The sequence below is a fragment of the Cricetulus griseus genome, chromosome 6, assembly GCF_003668045.3.
Source record: "Cricetulus griseus strain 17A/GY chromosome 6, alternate assembly CriGri-PICRH-1.0, whole genome shotgun sequence".
Taxonomy (NCBI): domain Eukaryota; kingdom Metazoa; phylum Chordata; class Mammalia; order Rodentia; family Cricetidae; genus Cricetulus; species Cricetulus griseus.
In genome coordinates, this window is record NC_048599.1 from 65137257 (window position 1) to 65154832 (window position 17576).

The 17576-nt window shown below is 40.5% G+C and overlaps 2 long non-coding RNA genes across 2 annotated transcripts; one reads left to right on the forward strand and one right to left on the reverse strand.

The window, feature by feature from the left end:
* Nucleotides 1–7129: 7129 nt before the first annotated feature.
* On the reverse strand, nucleotides 7130–11169 carry LOC118239100. Its single transcript, XR_004770613.1, has 3 exons — nucleotides 11068–11169; nucleotides 10472–10596; nucleotides 7130–7735 (listed from the first exon to the last, which is right to left on the reverse strand). It is a non-coding gene; the product is annotated as an uncharacterized LOC118239100 (long non-coding RNA).
* Nucleotides 11170–11310: 141 nt separating this feature from the next.
* LOC118239101 lies at nucleotides 11311–16199 on the forward strand. Its single transcript, XR_004770615.1, has 2 exons — nucleotides 11311–11414; nucleotides 14007–16199. It is a non-coding gene; the product is annotated as an uncharacterized LOC118239101 (long non-coding RNA).
* The last annotated feature ends 1377 nt before the right edge of the window (nucleotides 16200–17576 follow it).

Consider the following 17576-nt stretch of genomic DNA (forward strand, 5'->3'; position numbering starts at 1 on the left):
GCCCCAGAAGCCTCCTGGGCCAATAGCCCTAGAACTGCCCTGTCACCTCATATTTCCTTGGAGCCGTGCAGACACTGACTCATTCACCTTCTCAATGGGAAGATGGTCCAGTAAGATAAGATAGTCTATTTGCAAGTCAGCTTCTCTGAACACAGATGCTCCTGTTTGCAGAGTCTCTGGAAGCACAAGTGAAGAAAGGCAGTCAAAGGAGGTACACAGGGCAGCACAGATACCCCGCACCTCAGCTGGACCTCTCAGCCCACACTTCACGTTTCTCTTCCTATCAAGATTCTATCTGCTTCTCGCCAGATGAATTCCTGAGCTTTCAACAGAGGGCAAGAAAAAGGTCTCATCCCCTGGAAATCCTGGGTGGGTAGGTATTGTTTTGTTTCAACATTCCAAGTGCTTTATTAAAAATACTAATAATACCAATAGCTGCTATATCCTGAGCACTTAGGGAGATACTACTAGTACTAAATTTATGTCATTTCATTTAATACTCTGCCAACCCTGTTTTACAGAAATAAAATCAAGGCTTAGGGGAGTGAAAGGGCTTTCCTGATATTATACATCTAGTAAGTAGATAACAGCCTTCTAACTCTTAGACTATACATACATGGCTATAAACCTCACCTCACTGGATCACACAATCAACAGGCATGCACCTCTACTACCTTTAATAACCAAAGACTCAGTCCCAATGCCATGAATTTTACAGTCAACTCTTTTTGTGAAACATCAGGATACTACTTGCCTAGACTCAGCTTTGTTACCTATAAAGTAGAGACAGTGAATGTCTTCCTAAGGGATTGAGACAAAAAATGCAACTTTGTATGCACTTACTGCAGCAAATGGCACATAAAGACTTAGTAAAACATAAATTTACAAAGCGACCATGGAATACCAGGTCTTATGTGGGGAAAATAATAAAACAGATGCCTTGGAACCAACACACTAGGAACTTACTGTATATTGGCTGCACTCATTCTTTGGGGACAGGGCCTATGTGTGCTTTGACACAGATTTTCTGTGGAAATTCCTGAGTAAGCTAATATGCAGTAACATTTTGGTGAGCAAACAATAAGGCTAGCAGTTAACATAATTTCAGAATTTCAGTGTTAGTGTTAACATAGTGGGTTGACATTTATCTAACAGTAGGTAAAATACTTTAAAATGAAGTACAAATGAAACAACCCCAGAGTTTGCGTACATGGAAGTCATTTAAGTTTGGTACCACCACTACACAACTTACACTATTATACTTGCAGTACAAAACAAAATAACAAAATAGAATGACACACAAGTAAGAATACATTTAATAATACACAAGATGTAGGGGGAAAGGGGAGGAGTTTCAAAAGTATTCTTTAAGAGCTAGTAATCAATTGATGCTATATAAGTTCAATAGTTTATGAGCATAACTTATTTCTCCTATTATTTTTAGTCAGAGATTTTAAAGAAATAACATCTGAAATGTAAATTTAGTTGAAGTTTCACTTTTAGTTTCATTTTCTTTAATTGCTTAGAATCCAAAAATTTGCATTATTTTTGTTATACTTGTTTATTCATTTTTACACAAATATTTACAAATATTCAGGTATAAAGATGTCTGCAATAATGTGCACCTAAAGCTAATGATGGGAATTGTATGAGGTAATTTCAATTGTTCTCATAATCTCATAATTTTGGCCTTACTGGAATTCTTAATAATCAACATATATTATTTTCATAAAGTGTGTTTCAGGGCTGGAAAGATGACTCATACATTCAACTTCTAGGAATGTTTCCTTTACACTTCATTTTCAGGTATTTTATCTACTGTTTGATGTGTTAACATAAAGCAATTGCTATGCAAGCATGGTGACTGGAGTTTGGGTTCCCAGAAGCCATACAAATGCCAAGTTGAATATTGAGTACTACCTGGTTTCCCAGCACTCAAAAGGCAGAGTCCTAGGTTCAGCAAGAGAGCCTGCCTTAATATGAAAAATGGGGAAATCAAGGAAGACACTAGATAGCAACCTCTGGCCTCCAAATGCAGACAGACACACATGAGTGCAAACGCTCATATCTACCCATACAATAACACATACACACAGACCACATTATTTATTTAGAAAAGCTTTAAGTTGTTATAACTTGGAATAATTCAAAGAATCTACTCATTTTATGTAAAAATCTACTCTCCCCCATGTTTAGCATTATCATATCATAAAGAAATAATCATTTCTTTCAACTTCAGTGAACAACTCATTGCCTGTGAACAATTTTAATCACTACTGACTATAATATAAAGGATAAATAAATTCTTATTGTCTTTACCTTTGGAAATTCCTTCTGCCACACAAACCCGGAAGCTTTTGTATATGTTTTAGCAAAAGAAGAAAGGTTTTATAAAACTATGTCTGTGAAGTGCTTTAACTCCTACTGCATTCTGTCAAAGTATGGGCTGGCATTTCTAAGAGTTAATGTTATTCATAGGGGAAATGATGCAATCTTTAAAGAAAACTTAGATGTTATTCACTGTGCCCCATCCTCTTGCCTCTCTCCTTCATTGCAGCCTTTATGAATACCTATACCACCTTGCCTTGAACTAATTTCTCTACCCCAAAAGGAAACCTCATGGCATTCCAGGTAGCTCTAAATATGAATAAATATTTCTCTTATTCTGAGTCCAATCTACTTTTATCAACTTCTTGTTCTTGCTACCTGTACTGTAATCTAGTTCTTCTCTTGTCCAAGTCCCTTTAAACTCCTGCAGGCTTCCTATGTTTCCTGAGATATATTGTCCTGGCTTTACCACCCCCAACTCTTGAAAGAGCCCTTAAATGCAAGAGCTACCAGCTTTGAAAAGCCTGATGATCATGCGACTCTAGTGGTCAAGACAGTGCCTAGAGCTAAAAAACGTTCTTTTGAAAACATGCCAAAGTGTGTTCAGGAATCAAAAATGCAATTCATGCAGCTGTCCCTTTAAATCATTCGATGAACACATCCTAAGTGGTTAGATTCTATCTTACAATTGCTTCACCTATCTTGGATTTCAGTTTCCTCTTCACCCTGGCTTTGTTTCTTGGCAAACTGGCGATCATTCTTACATTACTTTTGGCTGAAAGTGGCTGTTCATGGACCATTTCATGAAATCAGATAAAGAGAAGAGTGAGCCAATGGCAAGAAGCTGAAGCAGAGCATTCCAGAAGGAGGTTTCTCAGGCTGGACCCTATAGCATCTCTCTGTAACTTAACTCAAGTGACTATTACATATTGCCATCCTCCAATCCAAAACACTAGTTTGGAGAAAATAACTCATGTGTCCCCTCATTGGTGCAAACTCTATTGCTCATTTAACTAGGTGTGGCCCAGGATGGGATGTGAATATACAGACCCTTTGCTTATAGGTCATCCTTAGAAGAAAGAAAGTGGGTGTTTACAAGACATCCCAAAGTAACACTCAGTCATTCAGAGATATTAATCTATATTCATCTTATCTCCTGAATTTCCTCCTGATAGGCATCAAAATGAGAAGTTATTGCATCAGGACCAGTGATGTAAGTAGAAAAACAGAAATAGCTTGTCAGTAGTTGTAGATCTCCCCAAATCTTAAACTCTTAGAAGAATTTCTCAGGAGGATAAAATCTTCTTAGGGAATTTCTTGGAGACTATTAAAAGAGAGAGAGAGAGAGAATTTTAGATATGAAGAAATGTAAAAGGAGTATTCTCTCGGAGTCCTTAGGAGAATGGGAGAGAGAGAAGCAAAGACACAGAAAGAAGGATACCCATGCCTTGCTTCCTAGCAGTCACCAAGGAAGCCATTCCACCCTACAGGGGTGTGTGTGTGTGTGTGTGTGTGTGTGTGTGTGTGTGTGTGTGTGTGTGTGTGTGTGTGTGTGCATAGTACATGTAGGTAGATGGGCAAATCAGAGATGTCACAAAGATTCAAAGATTCCTCAGGACCAAGTATGACCTGAACACTACAGATGAGACAGTTGTGATGGCAAAATGCTACAGTGCCACTTATGTGGCCTACTACCTCCATGACAAGAAGGCTCCCTCTGCCAATGCTGTGGCAAGTCATCATTATCCCAGACCACAGTTCTGGGGAGTGGTCTAGCTCTAAGAATGGTGGAAGTCAACTGTTTAACCTTCACAAGAAATAACATGACTAAAACAGAAATTAAAGTTGTTTGTAATAAATGAAGAGATAAGATTCTTGTTAGTGAATGTTCTCACTTATGTGGATATTCATCTTCATGGCTTGAATGAAAACGGCAGGAGCAAGAAGAGACTTTAGTAGTTCTGCCCCCCACTCTGGATTTATCAAGCAAGAGAAATTGTAACAGTGAAACCTCAGCCCACTCCTTGAAAAAATTTGCAGAACAGTTTTTTCAAATCCTCTTCTAGTTCATGACATTCATTTTTTATGCTATTTTCTAGGGCCCAGGACACAGCCCTCTGTGTGTACTCTTAGGCTAGAACCTTCCTCTTGTGCCCTCTCTTATAGATGTCCTTCAGGCAGAAGCTCCACCTTTCTTTGTCATTTGTCCATCTTGGGACTTACATTTCATAAAAAATTCTGACTTAGCTGAGCTCTTGAATTTAGTAAACAGTGATAAATCAGAAGCTATGGGTGTGTTTCCTCCTAAAGTAAAAATAAGGGGGGGGTTCCTAAGCAGCCAAGTCACCCAAACTGAGTCTAGGATTTCACTACCCTTTGCCCTCTTCACTTTTGGAATTAGAAGATCAATTACTTCTGGAAAGGAGCTCAATGATGTAATGAATAAAGCCAGGGTGTCAGGTTTCTTGGATCTATTCTTAGCTGTGCTACTGAACAGGAGTGACCTTGGGCAAGTCATTTGTCATATCCTAATCTCATTTTTTTCTACTGTACAACAGGAAAAACACCTTGTTACCTACTAACAGAATAATGTCTGTGTAAGGATTATGCATGTGATGGTGATTAAGAAAACATGTTTTCTTTAGTAATATGTCATAGTTTTTCTTAAGATACTGTGATTTTTGAGGAGTTAAAATTCTTCAAATATTCCAAAGAATTAGAATTACATGATGTTTGCAGAGCTTAAGCCAAATCAGAAAGTGGACTTAATAAAAAGACAGTACCCTCTACTACACATGAATGTTCTAACCTTATTTACCTGGGACTTCAATGGGTAGCAAAACCAGAATCCAAAAAGCCCTGCCACTCTCTTATTAAACAGTAGAGGATGCTACAGAAGAAATAGATACATGGAGATGAGGACACTGTCAAACAAGGCCAGGACTGGTGCCAATTCTATAAATGAATTTCACTTTCTGCAGATCTGTTAGCTTATTTTTTCCCCCACAAAGCTTTCCAAATACATGTTAGGCTTAGAAATTTGTCCAAAGTGACATCTAAAAAGAGAACGAATGACCATTTTAATGAGTATAAAAAGCAGCTCTTGCTTTTCACTAGATCTGTACTCAAAACACTGTGCTCTATTTATAGCTTATCCCGATTTAATGTAAAATAAATTAAAACCTGGAATATTCTCACTGGCCTAGTAGGGCATAGAAAGTAGAATGCAAGTCTTGCAAGTGGGCAAAATACTAACCATACTTAAAACTATGCCCTTGAGCAAACACACTAGCCTCTCTGAGTCCTGGTTCTTTCCATACAAGAGGTTCAGCACCATTTACTTTGTGCACACAAGGGGCTAGCAGAGCTAGTAACTGAGGCAAGGTTTCTAAATCCTCTGTATTAGGCCCAGGATGAGCACAGGGGGAGGCAATAGTCACTTCTCACTGCCTGTCCTTAGACTATAAGGATTTTTTTCTTTGCTAGAACATTCGGTTGCATGGACTATGTGTTTGAATACTAACCTAGCTCTGTTAGTATTTCAGGGCTAAGAGCATCAAGGTGTGCTTCTAGTCAGTGAACACATCGAAGTGGAAGTGTACAGTCTTACACATTACTTCTAATGTAACAGTAGTTCTCAATCTGTAGGTTGTGACCCAATTGGGGGTTGCTTATCAGATAGCCTGCATATCAGATATTTACATTATGGTTCATAACAGTAGCAAAATTACAGTTATGAAGTAGCAACTAAGTAATTATATTGTTGGGGGTTCACTACAGCATTGGGAAGGTTGAGAACCACTGCTACAATGCTTACACACAAGTATTCTCTAGGTCAGAGAAAAGATACTGTATTCTCAATGGATGGGGAAATTTTACTTAGCACCTCTTGAGGCCTGAACACATTTAAACACAATTGTGTCAATGTTTATTTCTCTCGGAGGAGAAAGATCATTAACTATTTCCCTAACAGTTATTCTGAAATAATTTCTACCTTCTAGTTAGGCAATTTTATACCATCAAAGTGCAAAAGCCTTGCTTTTTCATATTTAAAAAAAAAACTGATCCAGGGCAGGCAAGGCTGTTACACAGAAAAACCCTATCTCAAAAACAAACAAACAAAAACCCACAAACAACCAAAAAAAATGAGAATCTGAACAGAGATTTGGCACTTGTGGAGAGCTCTCAGAGAGCAAGAACAGCACCATGGTCACCCATACATACCTAGAACGGGGCCTTCTCTCTCATAGGTGACATCATTCATTCAATTTCATTGGGATTTCATTCGCATGAGTGTCAGGTTTAAGAAGTCAGAATTACTACAACAAATGGTTTACTGGGGAAGGCTTTTCCTACTAACAAGGAAGGTTCTTGTTCTCTTTAAACCATCTGTAATCTTTCCTCCCATGTTTCATAGCAAGGATCACAGGAAAAAGCATCTGGCCTGGATGAGTGTGAGTGGATGCCCACATGGGTTCAAAGCAAAACAACTATGGCTGAAGGCTTGTTTAAGTGCACTGCACTATTTTATGGATTTTTTTTTAATGTACCAATGTCCAGGTCACTCATTTCCACTGTGCTTCTTTCCCCTAAAACATGCCCTGGAGCACTCTCATTGAGAAGGGAAAGTTCAGGGCAGGGATATGAGAATTGGACCTGTCAGCTGCAACATAATGCTATTTCCTGTGTTGCTTTTTATCTCTCCTCCCCAGTCTGCTGCTTCTCAATTAATGTCCCAACTCTGGTGGGTAACATGAATGCTAAAAAGTCCTGCCGCCTCCAAAATACTACTCTCAATAGCTTAAGACCAACTTAAAATGTGTTTAATTTGAAGTATATCAGTATTTAACAATGATGTTCGACACCTTAGATAGGAGAACAGGAATGAATCTAATGAAATAGGACACAAAGCAAGTCAGTTTTGATTAAGGCAGGAAAGTAATAGATGTGCTGGTTTGGAGAAGGGAAAAACGAAAGAACTCGGCCAGAAGTGACTTCCTGCAGAGAATTTCAGAGGTTTGTTCAGCTTAGAAAAGTATAGGTAGGGAGGCCCAATGAAGGAACAATTTTTCCCATAACCACAGAGACACTGGGGTAGTACATGTTCAAGGGCTGAGTGAGCACATAAAATCACTAGATTATTCCCTTATCTTGAGATTGTTTTTACTCTTCATCAAAGGACCTGGAAATTCCAAGGAAGACACATCCCATTCCTGAGTTTTCAGCCTTTTATGTCGATGAGGTCAGGAGGCTATACCCATTCTCCTACTCCAGTAATTTTTGTTTTATAGGGCACACAGATTACTGCTTTGTCAGCAGTTCAGCACAGACCCTAAACATAGGGATGTTTCATTTCCTTCCAGTCTGTTGGTGCAGGCTCACGTTTGCTTCTTGTGGTTTAGCATCTCTGCAAAGATCAAGCATATCAGATGAATGACTGTAACTTCTGTCAGCCCACAGGCTGAGACCCGCTTAAAATTAAGGTGATTTAAAGTCAAATACTATGTACATCCAAAAAAATATAGCTGGTGTTAAAAATTTGGCTCAGAGGAGATTACAGGTAACTCCAAACATGATCAAGCTGCCAATCATGGAATCACTGCAGGTTCTTCAACATCCCTGATGATTTTTCTTGCTTACACAAATAAAGTTTCAATTTAGAATATTAAAAGCAAGGTTATCTGAAACACAATTCTGTCTGCAATGATATGCATGAACCAAGAACTTCAACATGACTAGATTTTGGAGCACTGCACACCAATCAGAGAAAGATGTTCCTCAGATTTCTATCAAGGATGTTAACCATCAACGTGCCATGTCCCACATTATTCCTAGTTCCTATTTGTCTTCCTTCGTTCCACCAATTTTAATCTGGATAGGGCAGAAGACTAGGATATGAAACTCAACCCTTAGACAGTCATAAGATCTATAATGCTGTCTTCCCTTGCCCAAAGCATTAATCCAGAATAAAGGAATAAAGGGCCTATGAATAAAGGGCTTATCAAATGCAATTCTTTCCTGGGACTCTTAAGGCTTGACTAAGGGCACGGCTTTGGGTTATGGAACTAGAAGGGTGTGAATCTAGAGTTTCACTACAAAGGCACTGGGAGGGGAGAATCTGTAACAGAACAGAGTAAGCTCAATAAGGGGAGAGAAAAGCAGTGCTAAAAGAGAATGGGCAAAAATAGCCAAAGACGAAGAGTTAGAAAACAGGATGACAACTTCGGAAGCCCCTGAAAGACAGAAACTACCTGGAGGCAGACCAGCTTCCTCACCAGGACATTAGGACATGTTGGGTTCAGTTACTCGAGACCCAATTGCTCATTCTGCTTAAGACCCTTTCTGTTGAACTTCTATCCCATACAATAGAAAATATCCTACTAATATAAAGAACAATAAAGTCCAAATTTCAAAGTATCCCTCTCCCCAAAGCAGATGGAATGATGTTAACTTCTCCAAACAAGAGACAGGAACTACATAGTGATTCTGTCTAGCTTGTAGTCTTAGAAAAGAATAATCCTGTTACACAATAAGTTACTTCAGGGTGGTGATTTAGAGTTGCTTCAATTCCCACAGGCATTTGAAGCAAAGCTGTTTGACTTCCCCTGGGCAGAAGCCAATGCACTCACTAATGATTCTGCAGAAAGCACAATTTATCAAGTCAGTGTGGTCAAGAGCCAGGGAGAAAGAACAGCCCAGGACAGACCCCTAGACCAGATAGAAGTTCCCTCTAAAGCTTCAGCTTTAATGCATCATAACTGAAAGCTGGCTAAGCATTTGTACAGGCTGGAGTCAGCATGGCTGCTTAAACACAGAGGGCTTCAATCAGTGGGACCCTTGAGAGGCAATCCTATTGGGAATCCAAGGATGACCATCCCTTTGAACATAAGTACTGATATCTAAAACAGACAGAAAGAAAGAAGACACACTTTTTGGGCCTTTCTTATTCTTGTTGGCTAGTATTAACATCACTGATCACTAATTCCACTACTCACTATCTGTCAGGAAACTACTAAACATTTTATTTACATTATTTCATTTACTTCTACAATTTCCCTGTGAGAGGAGAGGTAAGATTACCTGTATTTTTCAGATGAGAAATTAAGTTCAAGAAGATGATTTACCAAAATCATTCAAGTAAGGCTGGCCCTGGACTCAAAACTATGCCTAATGAGCTTATGAGTTTAACTATGATCCACTATCAGGAATTAACCATTGTTTCCCTCCAACGAGGCTACTACCTCCTAATTCCTGTAGTATGCCTAGAAACCTATCATTTGTTGATGCTGACACTAGATTGCACACCCTTGAGAGAAAGGAAGATTATTTAGGTGTTTCTGGCTAAATAGGAGGAGAATTGGGAGCTTTGGAGTACTCTAAAGCAATGGTTCTATGATGAGGGGTAATCTGATATTCGATTCTAGGCTGTAATGCTTTCCTCTTAAAAGAGGGCTAATAAATCAGACATCTAATAGACCTTGCAGCAAGTCCTGGAAAGAGCTAAGCAATGGTTATCTAGTCTCAGAGGCATATCTAGAAAATGCCTTCTGCCGTAGACAAAAGAATTTAGTATTCTCTCTCTCTCTCTCTCTCTCTCTCTCTCTCTCTCTCTCTCTCTCTCTCTCTCCCTCCCTCCCTCCCTCCTCTCTCTCTCTCTCTCTCTCTCTCTCTCTCTCTCTCTCTCTCTGAAACTTAGATCACCTTATGGTGAAACAGTGACACATACTCCACCTGCAAACATGAATACTAAACAGCTTTGGTACAACTGGAGCCACTGTGGGAGAAGATGCTTTGCTGCTTGACCTGGCCCTTTCAATTGCTCACCTCATTATGGTATAATTTGCCTTACATAGCTCTATACTACAAGATCCCAGGCCCTGCATTCAGCCCATCAGGACTGTATCAGTGCCAACATCAAAGTCTCTTGGAGTTAGTAAGCAGAAATGCTGATGATTAAAACAGAAAGGTTCCTATGGAAATCTTAGTTGCAAGTGGTAATTTTGCCCTATCCCCAACACACACACACACACACACACACACACTGCTCTCAGCTAGTTGTCCTTGAGTTAAAAGAAGGTTTGGTTGTGGCCTCTGGAGACAAGGACATTGCCTGGTATTGGAAGGAAGAGTATCCAGCACTTACATAGAGGAACAGAAGATGCCTTTGGAGAACTATAGAGTTCTGATGGAGGAGAAGATGACATTGTTGGTGATGGTTGTGATGATGACAAAATCATGACAGAAGAAAACGGTGATGGTGAATGCCACCTATAAATACAAGCACAGTGCAGCAACAGATACCCACGTAATTGCCAAGATAAACACGAAGCAGCTTCTATTCTCAATCCAACTTCACTGCAGTATAATTGCATCGAAAAGAAAAAAAAAAAAAAAAGCCTGCACCCTTCCTTCCCTCTTTGGCCCTCCAACACCCTCCCAGCTTTTCTGAGCCAAGCTGGAATGAGGCTGCACTGATGGGTCAAGAAGGCTAGGGCCTGAGAGTTAACGACGATGTGAGTTTTGTAGAGAGGGATATTGGGGTGATTCTAGGGGCCACCAACGCACTTCCCAGAACCCAGCAGCCTGGCTGTGGAGCTGGAGGAACCAACTCAAGAGAGAGGACGCTGAGGTAAGAGCTTAATAGCTCCGGCCAGAACCTTAGAGCCGGAGAGGCTACGCAGGCAGCCTTTGGCTGGGAAGAAAAGGTGGGGCAGACGGCCAGGAGGAAGACTCTTTTACCTGACCAGGTACAGCAGCGGTAGCAGCGGCTGCGAGGATGCCTCCGTGCTCCAGTCCAGAGCCGGAGCCGTGAAGCGGCCGCTGCGCCTTCCACCGCCGAGGCCCCGCCCCCAGCCGCAAGCTCCGCCTTGCTAGCACGCGCCCGCCCGACAGGCTGTTTGGGGGAGGTGTGCAATGGACTGATAGACAGCCATTATGACCAATGGAAATGTGTAGCGGCTGCTGAGCTGGAGGATGGGAAGGCGGGCAGAAAACCTCAGCGCCAAATTAACTGACCAAGAACTAGTCCCGGCCTGATTGCTGAACTCACATGGCATGGCCTGGTACCTGGCTGCTGGTGAAACGTGGTAGGTTTTAAGCTAGATCTAAGTGAACTACGGAGACCAGCCCCCCCTTGCTTGCTGCCTTCCAGGGCGCACGCTCGGGACTGGGGAAAGTGATGGGGGAGGGGAGCTGATGGCCTCAGCTTTTCCAAGGTTCCCTACCTTTAGAGACATGGTCCGCCCAGCTCCCCTTACTGCGTTCTCTATTGCAATATAAAATTGGCCGCCCCAAAATGATATAGGAAACTCAATAAACCAAATCTTTATGTTAGCTCCCTAGCGGGTCTCTGCCCAACATTCCCGCCCCCTCCAAACTGCTCGACCCAAAAGCTAAACCAATATTCCGACTTCCGTGATGCAGAAAAGGGGGACTGAGTCGGGGTGTCAAGGAGCCTGGGTCTTGCAAAGCCTTCTTGTGTGAATCCTGCATAGTTGAAGCTCTGTGCAGCATTGTTGCAGTGTTGTAACTCAGTACAGACCTTGATAGCCAGAGACAGTTTTATTCCAAATAAAGGTCTAACCAGGAAACCTTTCATAAGAGGATTAGAGGTCTTAATGACATTGTGATTTGGGGATCTTTTCCAAGTAGGTAGGCAGGAAAGGGCATTGGCTTTAATCCGCTCCATATAAATTCAAAATCCACCATCTGGTACCTAAAAGCAGAACGCTATCTGGAGTAGTATAAAATGATAAGTATGAAAATATTTGAGAAGGTATAAAGTGATTTTTCCTTCGAACATTTTCCTATAAATAATTTGTGAGAACGCTGAGGTATTATTAAAATATTAGCTGAATGCCAATAGATGCCATGATAGATAGATAGATGAGATATTAATATTCTTCTTCAGTCCTCTTATCTATCTGAAGTGAATTCCATGGACAGATATGAAAATTTAGGCTTCTAGAGGTTTAGAAATTCTCTAACTAGAGTTCATATTTAATCAACACTTCTTAGTAATTATCACCAGTTAGAAGAATAAAATACATTAACACTTTTTTTCTTGGGAATATTTTCTTTTTCACTGAAAAGTATCCTAGAGGGATCTAGTTCCTCTATGACCAGCTCCTTCAAATTGCAATCTTCAAAGCACTTCCAATGCCCAAGCATCACCTTAGAATGTGTTAGGAGCATTTGAAATCCAGCTTTGCTCATAGGAGGAGATGCGATTTGCTATTAATAGGAAGTAAGTACATTTTTTCAAGGCTTGGCCTCAGCTAGTTGCTAATTGATGTAGGAATTCTTTAAAGAATTCTTTAAAGTACCCTAACAAAATAGTTTCTTGGCTATGAGAATTTAGTCCTAATGAGTACATATAAAAGGGTTCTAAAAACTCAAAGTCTTCACTCAGTTTTGTTTCAACAAATTTCTAAAGAAATTCCTAAACCCTATTCTGACCTTTAATCAAACCCACAGATGTTGTCCTTACCCAAGGAAGTCTGGAGGAGGGAGGAGGTGGCTTATTAGCTGTCTGTTACTATGACAAAATATCAAAGGTAAAAATCTAGAGGAGACAGGTCTAGGGAGATGACTCAACATTAGGAGCACTAAATTCTCTTGCAGAGGACCAGAATTCAGTTCCCAGCACAGTCTATGCACAAATCCAATTCCTGGGGTTCTAGCACATGGCGCACATACATAGATGCAGGCAAAACACTCTCACACATGATTTTTTTTTTTTAAATATCAGAGCAAAGGAAGAGGAAAGTCTGCAATGCACAAATTCTCCTGTGATCCTTTTATTGCCACCAACAGCAAGCAAAACTGCAATTCATAAGTCACAATGGGTTAATTCCACTTGGGGGAAAAATCATCCTTTTCCAGAAAGAAAGAAGGAGAAGCTTAAGTCAGGTTTTATACTCAGATGTACCCATCTGAGCCCACAGGTCACACTGCATTAAATACTCTTAATAGAACAAACCAATTTTTCCTACAGGAATTCATTGTCTACATTTTGTCATTGTATCCCTCACAAGTCCTTGTATATTGAGAGAGAGAGAGAGAGAGAGAGAGAGAGAGAGAGAGAGAGAGAGAGAGAGAGAGAGAGTGTTATACACAGATGAATCATTTTTTTCCCCTGAGGTGGGTGGGTGACTTGAAAATGTAACTTAGAAGGGCTGATTAATTAAAAGAAGCAGAGAAATAAGATAAATAGAGAAGAAGAGGAACATCGGTGCTCTTATCTGAAAGGACTCTAAACCCAGCAGGGAGGCACATAGATGGGAAGCAGCTGGTAACATCCTCTGTGGTTGCCACCTTTGTAGCTGTGACCAATCAGAAACAAGAATTATTGGGGATGTGAGTCTGTAGAATTGGTGTCTGGATGTAAGGGATCAGTAGAGGGTCTGGCAGAGACTACTGAGAGGTATGTAGAGAAATAGGAATGGCACCAAAGAGCTCTTCTGGAAAAAATAGATTTGTTCATTTCCTTTGTCGGGGATAATACCACAGTAAAACATTCTAGAAAGAATTCAATATTTTATCCCACTGATTAGTAATGTGGTCCAGCTCAAATTACTCAGCCAATCTCAACCTGTTTCTGTATCTATCACTGACTAGGAATGGCAAAGATATGCAACATTCTGCAAGACTGATTTTGCATGTATTTCAATCCCCAGATAAACTCTGAATGGTAGAGAATGCCATCCACAAGGATTATTAATCATGAAACCAATGATCACATCCCTCTGAAATGTAGGACACTGATGGAACAGCTAATCTCCAAGAAGCTTCCTCCTCATTTGCCCTTGGCTGGATAATCATCTTTTCATCTCAACACCAGATAAATTCCACTCACCTGCTGTGGGTTCACCACAGTATAGATGCTGTCCTATGAACCAATAGCTCTCATCATCTTCAAATTCCCTGAACATGCATCAAAATGACAACCTTGTCAATGTGTCTAAGGATTCCAGACACACAAAATCAAGGCTTTGTGCTACACCACTGTTGCCTCATGTGGGTTCATAGTTGTGGAAAAGATTAACTGGGCTGCGGAAGTCAGAATCCAAATAGCGAGTCTCAGTATTACTTGGATGGCTGGGTAGCTCATTGCCTTGGAGAGGCTCTTCTTCTGATGTATCATCCAGGTTTATTTATTCCCCACACATTCTGAAGAGGATTTAAATGACAAATTACCCTTGTAACATTACTATGTGTAGGTGAATATTGTGGAGGCCAGTAAAATGTTTGCAGACTGACAAGATTTTTTTAAACTAACCCACGGAAGTCTTAAAAAATATCTTCAGTGTTACCAGAGGTACCATATGGAGAAATTACTCTGTCGGAGCTCCAAAGCTACTGCATATATGCTATCATTTTGTCCAAAGGAACAAAAACCTGCATCTCAGGCTAAAAATATGTAGTCATCCAGTAAATCCCTAAAAGAACTTAGCTTTGACTTCACTGGACACATCATAGTGATTATAGTTCCCTTGAATGTAGGTGAGAAGAATGGACAGAATTGTGAGGGAGTCATGCCAAGAGACATACCCTAAGCAATGACAGCAGGATTTCTGTTCAGTAAAATCCTACCGGCTTGTCATTAGCTGCCAAGAGTGGCCTGGCAGGTTGCTTTGTCAGAGTCAGTCAGTCACAAACCCTACAAGGCTGCACCCCTGAGGGCAGGAAAGAAAACAGCATGCCTCCAAAGAACCTGCTTTGTGGTGAACAACTCAAAGTGATGGGAAGTAGAAAATACCTTCCAAAGAGACTGGGGCAGTGCCACAGACAATGCAGCCTAATAATGCTCCATGGTGTAAATGAGCCCAGAGCTGTCACAGTCAGAGGAGTCAGAACCCAGAGCAGCAGCAGGCTCTGCAGAGGACAGCTGCAGCCTCCAACCAGAAGGAAGGATATTTTAAAATCCCTTTTTATCATGATACTACCACACAAATGTTGTAGTCTGAAACAAACAAGAAACAGATAAAAATGTATGACAACCCCAGCATTGAATCAGCAAGCATTCCTTGAGCCACTTTTAAATATCAGGCTGTTTTCCCATGGTGATGGGAAGGTCACTAACCAGCTGTCTTTGAACTTGAACTGCCCAAGAGGAAACAGAGGTGAATGATCACACCAAAAGGAAGGTTACCACTTTCTAGGCTGAGTACCAGAGAGAAGAAAATGTTTTCTCTTAAAGCAGAATAGAAGAGAGTCTGGCCAGACTCAGCAGGTGGAAATGGAAGGAGCAGTGTCCAAGGAAGGCTTCCAGAGGACAGGGGTGACCCTTAAATTGAGATCTGAGGACCAGATCAGTCAAAAGAGGGATGGAGAACCAGCCAGGCATAAAGAATAGCATGCACAAAGCCCCTTGGCTTTGTGAGGTTCAGGAGAAAAGCTGAACCATATTGAAGAACTGAGAAAAGCCAATGTGAATAGCTTCACAGAGCACAAAGGAGATGGTGCACATTGGACTGGAGAGGTGGCGGGATCAGACTACACAGGACACTGTTAACTTTCATAGAAGTCCTTCAGACACCTGTGTTTATGTATATATGTGTGTGTGCTGCACATAGATGGATGCACATGTAAGTACATGTAGATATATGCTCATAACCATCACCATCAAACTCTAGTTTTCCTCAGGAAAGCTTTCAGCAATTAACACGTTTGCATGATACAAGTGTCAGTTTCATTTCACACCTACCTGCTTTCGTAATTGTTTGCTATATTAACATTTAATAAGCAAAAATATCACTTAAAATTTGACACAGCTAGGAATAAATATCATTGCCCATTCATTTTTCTGGTCACCTCACAGAAGGTACTTCCCCCTTACTAAACAATAAACAATATGATTGACATGTGAACTAAAGTAGCTGGAAGAGTAACTCTGTTGAAAGCCTCACCAAGAGGTTCAGTCTACATAATGTTCATTTCCTATTTATTCATCCAAAAGGGCATTTACATATGAAACAACCAGTCAGATTAGTGTTAGGTGCTATCCTTACTTCTATTTGACACATAAGATTAATTTTCTTCTGGCCATTTACACAGGGACAGAACTCAGTGAAAGAGAAAAATCTAAGAGTGTTTGAAATTTGAAAAAAAAATATACCCAGGTCTGGGCTTGATAGAAACAGGCTAATATGAAGGAAGTAAGGCATGATGGGGCTGCAGCTTGTGCCAACAAAAAGTAGGAACCCATGACAATATGGGGAAGTAGAGAGAAGCAGATGGGATCCAAACTTGACAGCTTCACCAGCCTACTCGAGGAGAGCTCAGCTTCCTGCCTACCCTGGGGTCCATTCTGCAGAGCAGATTTAGATATCTGAAACCAGGTGTGTAACTGAGGGTGTGTGCATGATGCAACAGTTTACACATACGTTATAGATGATCAGTTTCTTCTGGTTTCTTCTGGGAATAAAATCATATAGGCAGGCTCACAGAAGTCACATCTGTTGAGAGGACTGAGTTGTAGATGAGGAAAAGAGAGCATTACCAAATTTCACCTGTATGGGCATGAGACTCTTGACAGTGATGGTCAGAAGGGACCCAGTCCAGAATCTGCTGCACCAGTACTGAGGTGATGGTTAGCTGGAGAACTGTATGATCCAGCAAGTTCAGAAAGACTGAACGCTGGCTATCAACCACTAAGCCTCATGCTTTTTTTAATCTATATAATCAGTTTGGCACACAGTAAATCAAGTGTTCATCCTGTGTAAGTTTACAGTTCCAACTGTAAACCGATTCTGATGATTAGGTGGGACTACCCTGTTTTGGGGTCTACCCTAGAATTCTCTTCTTTTGTCCGATACTCTGTGGGCTTCAATGTCACATGGCAGCAGCATACCCAAATACGGCTTCTGTGGACATCTGTCCTGTTTAGTCATAAAGGACCCAAGTACAGAAGGATACCATATTTTGGTCAGTACATTCTTTTCATATTTTGAAATTCTAAATTATTTCTGATAGTTGGACCTCACTTTACACAGGACTCCACACACTTTGTAGTAGGTCCTAGTCACATCCTTTTATTAAAATTATTGTTTCCAAATTGAAAATTTAGGTGATTAATAGTATAATGTGTGGTGAGAAGAAAGTGCTTGAAATGAAAAGGTAAGATTTCATGTCATAGTTCTAGTTTTAGTAGCAGTATGACTTCTGAGATCCAGTCTTTTAAAAACTTCAATTTCCTCATCTATGCCTACATTATAATTTGAATTTTCTTTCTAAATTAATAATTA